The following is a 7,704-nucleotide window of genomic DNA, read 5'->3' on the forward strand; positions in this document are numbered from 1 at the left end:
CTAGGAAAGCTTCACCCTGGCTGGGTCTCCATCACCTTATAACATGATGTTTTAGTTTCTCCGCCCTCCAGCCAGTATAGTTTCACAATGGGAATGGCGTCACAGCTCTAGTCTGGGCGTTCTTAGTATTTGCCCATAATAGAAACGTTTTCTGAAAACTAATACTTTGCTCACTTAAGATTTCCAGGGATGGTGCCTTGGCCCGTGTTTGTTGTTTTGTTTTGTTTTGTTCTTGTTTTTCTTTTTTGGTATGTATTTCTTTTCAGGTGAAGTAGAAATCCCTAATTTTCAGGAAGACGTATCTTTTCCCCAAGACATGTTAGCTGCTGTTTTCTCCTGTTGTTAACTAGCGCTTTTGTGAATCTCTCAACGTGTAGTGAGAGTCGGTTGATGTTTACTTCAGAACATCTTATTTTCTAGAAATCCATAAGCGAATGCTGCTGCTGCTCCTGCTGCTGCTGCTGCTGCTCTTGTTGCTGTTGTTGTTGTTTTCAAAGCCCACTCCGGCCACCCTTTACGGAATCAAAAGCGTTATAAAATATGTGTATTTATTTCCTGACCACGTCATTCCTCCTCCTCTCTCTGTCTCTCTGTCTCTCTTTCTCTGTCTCTCTCTCTCTCTCTGCCTGTCTGTCTATTTTTCTCTCTCTATCTTTGCCTGTCTCTCTCACTGTGTCTGTCTTCTCTCTTACTCCCTTTCTTTGCCTTTCTGTCTCTCTCTCTCTGCCTGTCTGTCTCTCTCTCTCCCTGTCTCTCTGTTTCTCTCTGTCCATCTCTGTTTTTATCTCTGTCTGTCTCTTTCTTTCTCTCTGTCTCTCTGTCTCTGTGTGTCTCTCTCTCTGCCTGTCTCTCTCATGGTGTTTGTCTTCTTTCTTTCTTTCTCTGCCTGCCTCTCTCTCTCTTTCTCTCTCTCTGTCTCTCTCTGTCCGTCTCGCCTTTCTCTGTCTGTCTCTTTGTCTGTCTGTATCTCTCTTTCTTTCTTTGTCTCACTGTCTCTGTCTCTCTCTCTGTCTCTCTCACTGTGTCTGTCTTCTGTCTTATTCTCTTTCTCTGCCTGTCTGTCAGTATCTCTCTCTTTCTCTCCCTGTCTGTCTCTCTCTCTCCCTGTCTGTCTGTTTTTTTCTCTCTCTTTGCCTGTCTGTCTCTCTGTCTCTGTCTCTCTGTCTCTCTCTCTCTGTGTCTGTCTTCTGTCTTACTGTCTTTCTCTTCCTGTCTGTCTGTCTCTCTCTCCTTGTCTGTTTCTCTCTGTCTCTGTCTCTGTCTGTCTCTCTCTCTGTCTGTTTTTGTCTCTCCCTCTGTCTGTCTCTTTCTCTCTCTGTCTCTTTCCCTCTGTCTGTCTCTCTCTTTCTTTCTCTCTGTCTCTCCAACTGTCTCTGTCTCTGTGTGTGTGTGTGTCTGCTTTCTGTCTTACTCTCTTTCTCTGCCTGTCTGGCTGCCTGTCGGTCTGTCTCTCTCTCTGTCTATCTCTCTCTCTTTCTGTCTCTGTCTGTCTTTCAGTTTCTTTCTGTCTCTTTCCATCTGTGTCTTTCTCTGTGTCTTTATCTCTCTGTCTCTCTCTGTCTTTCTCTTTTTGTGTATCTTTGTGTCTCTCTGTCTGTCTCTCTGTCTCTGTCTCTGTGTCTCTCTCTCTCTCTTGCTCACTCACTCTCTGGCTCTCTCTATCTCCTGCCCTCTCTTTCTTGGCAAAATAAGTTCAAGTACATCTAATTTAATTCATTACCACGGCCTGAATTCTTAACTTTAGACATCCCAGATTTGATCTCCCTACAAAATGCTGTACAGAACTGGAGAGTTGATTTCTGGACTTTGATACCTCATAGATACTACATATTAATAAAGATCCAACCCTAAAATCTGGGGTTGCATCTAGCTCAACTGTCTCAAAAATTCATACCTCTGTTCACCTAGGATGCTGGGAGGGTTTTCTCAATGTGCATCTGCTCATGTCCTTCATGACCTATGACCAAACCCTGTCCGTTCTGTCTGAAATATGTATCTGCAAACACTTCTCTCCATTTCCACAACTACCCATGGCCCATTGTGGAACCACTGCCTCTTTGAAAAAAAATCCCAGAAGTGGCTTTATCTTTTTGGCTAGGAGGTCTAAACCTGCTGAGAACTTTCCTGCCCAGGATTCTGTGTGAAAAAAAGTGCTTCTGCTGGGAGCTGGGATCCTCGGGACCATGCTTGCTAGCACTGGATGAGTCTCTGGAAGGAAGCACGGGACTCCACAAAGCTGACCTGTCCCACTGAGGTCAAATGGATACCTCTGCATTGGCCCGAGACCTCCAACTTACATCACTGTCACCAACTGTTACCTTCAGCATCCTTGTGAGCCTGCCCAAGGCCCCGACTGCGGGGAGACTCTTGGGAGCCCGGCCTTCCTCGGCTAAAGTCCAAAGGGATGGTGACTTCCACCCACAAGATCCCCACTGAACTGCAGAGATGTGGAGCGTAGGTCAGAGAGGGAACCAGGAGGGGAGATGTCCTGACAGGCAATGAGTTCCCTAGGCTCTGGCCACCCCACCCACGTCCCACGTACTGGGCACCCACGGGACACCACCACTTTTTCCCCTCCTCTGTCCACAGCCGCCACAACCCCACCCCACAACCCAGGCACACACGCTGGAGGTTACAAAACCACACGGCCTGAATAGAGCCTGATGGAGTGAGAGCTCATTTCACGAAGCGGGGGCGTGGGTTGGGGTGGGGTGGGGTGGGGGTTGGGGGTCTGTAGGGAGCCTGATTCTCCCTCGTGGGTGGCTACAGGATACAAATGAATATCGCTTCTTGGGCGGAGGGGCTTCTTTAGGCCGTCACGTTTGTGGGACTGTCTCTCAAACCCTTCCTTGAGGCCACAAAATAGATTCCATCCCACCCATCAACGTTTCCCTGGGTGCTGGATGTATCCTGTCAAGAGACCTGAGCCTGACACATTGAGTTAAACAACTTTATTGGCTTTCTGTGTTTGCTTGCTTCTGAGACGGAGTCTTGCTCTGTCCCCCCCATGGCTGGAGTACAGTGGTGTGATCACAGCTCACTGCAACCTCTGTCTCCTGGGTTAGAGTGATTCTCCTGCCTCAGCACCACCACACCTGGCTCATTTTTTTATTTTTAGTAGACACGGGATTTGACTCTGTTTCATTGGTTTTCACTGGAGATTCTAGATTTGAGTCACACCTCATTGTGTGCCATATAATGACTTCTTTTTTTTTTTAAAGCACAATATATCTGCTTTATTTGAGTGGCTTTGTATATCGTTATAATTGTGTTATAGATGAAGAAAAGGTATTAAATGATAGTGAAAGTGAAAAGAAAAGAAAGACTATCTATTTTGTAGATAGAATAAAGTTGCTCAGTATTTAGAGTTACCTAAATGCGTCAGCATTTAAACTCCTCCTACTAAAAGCATGCCAGTCTGAATAATCCTCCTTTAAACACAATTTTTGATATGGTTAAGGTTTTTAAGAATATGACTCCTGCAGAATAGCTGGACAGACAATACACATTTAAAAAAGAACAGCACAAGGATCCACCAGACTTGGGAAAAAATCAAAAACAACACAAGCCTTATGAAGAACTGAGTTCTTAAAATATTATGGAGAACATAGCTATTGGAAGAGATGGCAATATTGGCAAGTTGATTGTTACATTGGTCAGCAATAGCTAGCACTATTTTTTTTGGCAATCTTTCAGGCACTGCAACTACTACTGCAAAATGATATATAATCCATTAAACAACATAATCACAAATCAAAAGATATTTTAGTAATATAATGTTTCAGATTTAGAAGCAAATCAAGTGTTAAAACCCAATTGCTATAATAACTAACCCCAAAGATAACCGTATCTGACAAAAAAGCTTCCGCAGAGTTACTACTTCAGAATTATACTTTCTCTTGATATTTATTTTATTTTATTTTATTTTATTTTATTTTATTTTTATTTTATTTTTTTCTTGAGACGGCGTTTCACTCTGTTGCCCAGGCTGGAGTGCAATGGCATAATCTTGGCTCACTGCAACCTCCACTTCCCAGGTTCAAGTGATTATCCTTCCTCAGCCTCCTGAGTAGCTGGGACTACAGGCGCCTGCCACCATGCCCAGCTAATTTTTATACTTTTAATATAGGCGGTGTTTCACCATATGGTCTCGAACTCTTGACGTTGTGATCTGCCCGACTTGGCCTCCCAAAGTGCTGGGATGACAGGCATGAGCCACCATGCCTGGCCTTCTCTTGATATTTAAACTTTTAAGTCAGTCCAGAGAAATACAATAAATGTCAACAGTAAGTATGGTGTTGAGGCAGAAGTAGGACCAAACTTTTTCATATGTTATTCAGTTGATAACAATATGACCTGGGTAGTAATTTCCTATGTGTCTACTTATACACAAATACAAAAAAGTAAAACAGAGATACTGCTAAATAAAGGATACATTAAGTTCTTAATAGTAACTGAATAAACTGGAACGTTGTCAAAAAGCAACTAGTGAACTTTTTCAGTGTTTTTTTCTATTATCCAATAAGTGAATTATGCTATTCCTTTCCAATTTCCCAAGCACTTTTTGTCCCAATCACCAATTTTGTGTTCGAAGAAAATGTAACAAATCAAGTAACAAAACTAAACAAGCAAACAAACAAAACACAACTACAGTATCTGCAAAAGTTTTGTAGAAGACTGAAACTGTTGAGTATAAGCATCACGTATTCTATTATCATTAGTTAACTGAAGAGTTTGTTAAAGACATACATTTCATAAAAAAAGTTAGTTTGAAGTTATTGACCAGTATGTACCATTCTTAAGTATTAGTAAGAAAGTTCATGACAATAAAAAGCTATCTAACAAGAAAAATCAGTGACTACCAGCACCATCAACAAGACTTTGTCTTTACAATTCATTACCACTTACCATGCATTGCAATGTCTAGGATTGACTCTGATAGCATTTCGAAAACAAGCTAACACTTTGTCCAATTCTTCAGTTAAGACAAACTCTCGCCCTAATAAAGTACAGGCATAAGCATAATTTGGATCCACTTGGATAGCTGTCTGGAAGAATTTAAGTGCAATATCGTGTTCCTGTTGCAGACTGAAACAGTTCCCTGCAGCACACCAGGCCTCTGGCGAATTTTTATCCATGTCTGTTAAGTCTTTTGACAGAAATGAAAGAGTGACATCTTTTTGAAGATGCCAAAGTGTTGTAGAGTAGATTTCCATGCCTTTGACTCTATAATTCTCAATTCTTCTAACCTCTGAGAATATTCTTTCAGCTTGCATGTACTCTGAAAGTTCAAAATAGGACCTTCCAATTTGGCACAGTACCCAACCAGTATTGTAGTGGTGAGAAGGTAGATGGCTCAAAATATTTTTAGCTTCTTTGCAGTGGTATGAACATAAAGCTAAATAACCTTTCCCCCTTTCATGAAGAAGGCTCATCAAGCCTTCTGCTGCTGCTTTTTGTAGATTAAAAGCCTGAATCTGAGGTGTGATTGTGGATATTTCCTCTTCTGAATTGATGGAAGAGTCCAATTTTGTAATTTCCAGGTTGTCATTTATATTAGATTGAGTTATTCCTCCTTTATTAGTTTTACTTTTTGTTTTTCTGTTTAGGATTTTAGGTGGAAACTTCATTTTTAACTTCTTCCTATTCTCCTTGGTTGTGGAACTGTCACTAGTAAAGAGTCATGAACTTCTTCGATGCAGTGCATTTGGGGGAGATGTCATAGTGGGGCTCATTACCTGAGGTGTTGTAGTTATTTATGGACCAGAACTTTCTGTTAGTGGAAGAATTGGAGTTACCTCTTGGCTATTTCCACTCTGTGAGAAGACAGACTTTGCTCCAGTTTGGCCAATTCTGGCAACAGACTTTTTTGAAGGGGCTCCGGTGGATGGCACATCAATTACAGAAGGTGTATTAGTGTAGTTTTGTAAATAAGATCCATCTCCAGGACTTGGGGTTTCTAATGGCAAAATCCCAAAACGTGGGGTAAATGGACTAAGCTGCTGGTCCTGTTAATAAACTTCGACCAGTTTTTGGTTTATTTTGAACCTGTTTAGATAATATGGAAGTTCCTCTTCCCAGTGGGACAGTTTCAGGTGAAATTACAGCTGAATCAATAAAAGACACTGGGGAATCTGTATTCAAGGAGTACTTTGAATTGAAGGATTCTAAATTGACTCTGTTTAATTCAGTTGTGTCCTGGGGTGTTTCCATAAGAATGGTCTCAGGTTGCCTGTGACATAAACTGTGATTAGGTACTTGTGTTGTGCAAGAGTTGGGCAGACAGTTGCTAAAGTTCTGTAAAGATGTGAATTTAAATGTTTGGTCAGGATCTGGCTTTTCACCTATTTCACATAATGATTCAAAGGGATACCAGAGGAAAGGATTTAAACTAAGCCTCTTTTGGTAACATTCTTTTCCTTTAGCAAGCCGATCTGTCTTGCAATATACACGTCCCAACAATGGAAGGGGAAAGCAAACTGAATCACCAAACTCAGTAACAATATCATCATGGCTTTTCTGCTTATTAAACGCTCCACCAGATAAGATTTGTTCCCAGTCTGCAAGCTTACTGAGATCAACACAACATTTTGCAAGCAGGTATTTGCATTGCAGTGTAGGACAACTGTGTCTTTTCAAGAGTCTATATGCTTTATAGGCCTTTCCTGGGAGGTAAGAACAGGTCGCCATTAAAAACAAGGCTTCTTCTGAGTGTACTTCTGCATAAAGGCGTTCTGTGAGGAAAACCCCATCTCGGTAAGCATAGTGGTTTAGTGCTTGCCATATAGCAGCCTGGACGGGTTCCTGCAGCACTGTCATCCTCTAAGCAAAGGCCCAATTTCTGCAGTGCCTTAGGAAAACCCCACCCCACACAACCCCCTCCCCCCTGTAGCGGCTCTGGCCCGGCCAGCCTCGTCTCATTTAAATTCACCAGTTACCGGGGGAATGGGGTGGCCGAGCCAGAGTGACTTCTTTATCCGGCTGACTCTGGAAAGCCTGGCCCCTTGTGATCCATTGCAAAGCGAAAGTCACCTTATGTTTGGGAAACAGATCCACTCCCAAGTTCAGTGGAGGGATGTGGAATGTAGGACGAAGGTGTCTCTTCCTTCTGATTTGGTCTGCACAGCGGAGCCTAGGGCTGGAGTCCTCTCTGTGAGGACCGCTGACTCCCTCTACCTTGGGTTCCATTGGCCCCACCCTGGGACATGGGCCTTGGCAGATTCTGGACCTTCCTGGCCATTAAGTTGCTGTCAGAAACCCCATCTCGTGTTCCGATGCCCCGAATAACTGTGGCTCGTGCCTCTCTGGAAACATTGGAAATCTCTCGTCTACACATGGTCACCTAAAACCCCAGGAGCTCGGGACACACGTCTGCCATCCACCTCACTGATTTCGGGAGAGAATGCTGAGAGTCTCTTGCCAACTTTCTCTTGAGTTGAGTTCTTCATGGGTGTGTGGTTAAGACGTAGTGAGACCAGATGTATTAACTCAGGCCGGGTGCTGGTGGCTCATGCCTGTAACCCCAACACTTTGGGAGGCCGAGGCTGTAGGATCCCTTGAGGAATCGCCTAACCCTCGAGAGGTTGAGGCTGCAGTGTGTGAGCCATAATGGTGTAATTTGGATCCAGCAGTTTTCTAAACAGTCATTTTGTAGAATCTGCAAAAAGATATTTCTGAGCCCATTGAGGCCTATGGTGAAAAGGG

At 43.0% G+C, this 7,704-nt stretch overlaps 1 pseudogene; it reads right to left on the reverse strand.

Moving 5' to 3' along the window:
* Positions 1-4,582: 4,582 nt before the first annotated feature.
* On the reverse strand, positions 4,583-6,923 carry LOC129053570 (cell division cycle protein 27 homolog; annotated as a pseudogene).
* Positions 6,924-7,704: the final 781 nt, after the last annotated feature.

This window comes from Pongo abelii, chromosome 23 (genome assembly GCF_028885655.2).
Source record: "Pongo abelii isolate AG06213 chromosome 23, NHGRI_mPonAbe1-v2.0_pri, whole genome shotgun sequence".
Lineage (NCBI taxonomy): Eukaryota > Metazoa > Chordata > Mammalia > Primates > Hominidae > Pongo > Pongo abelii.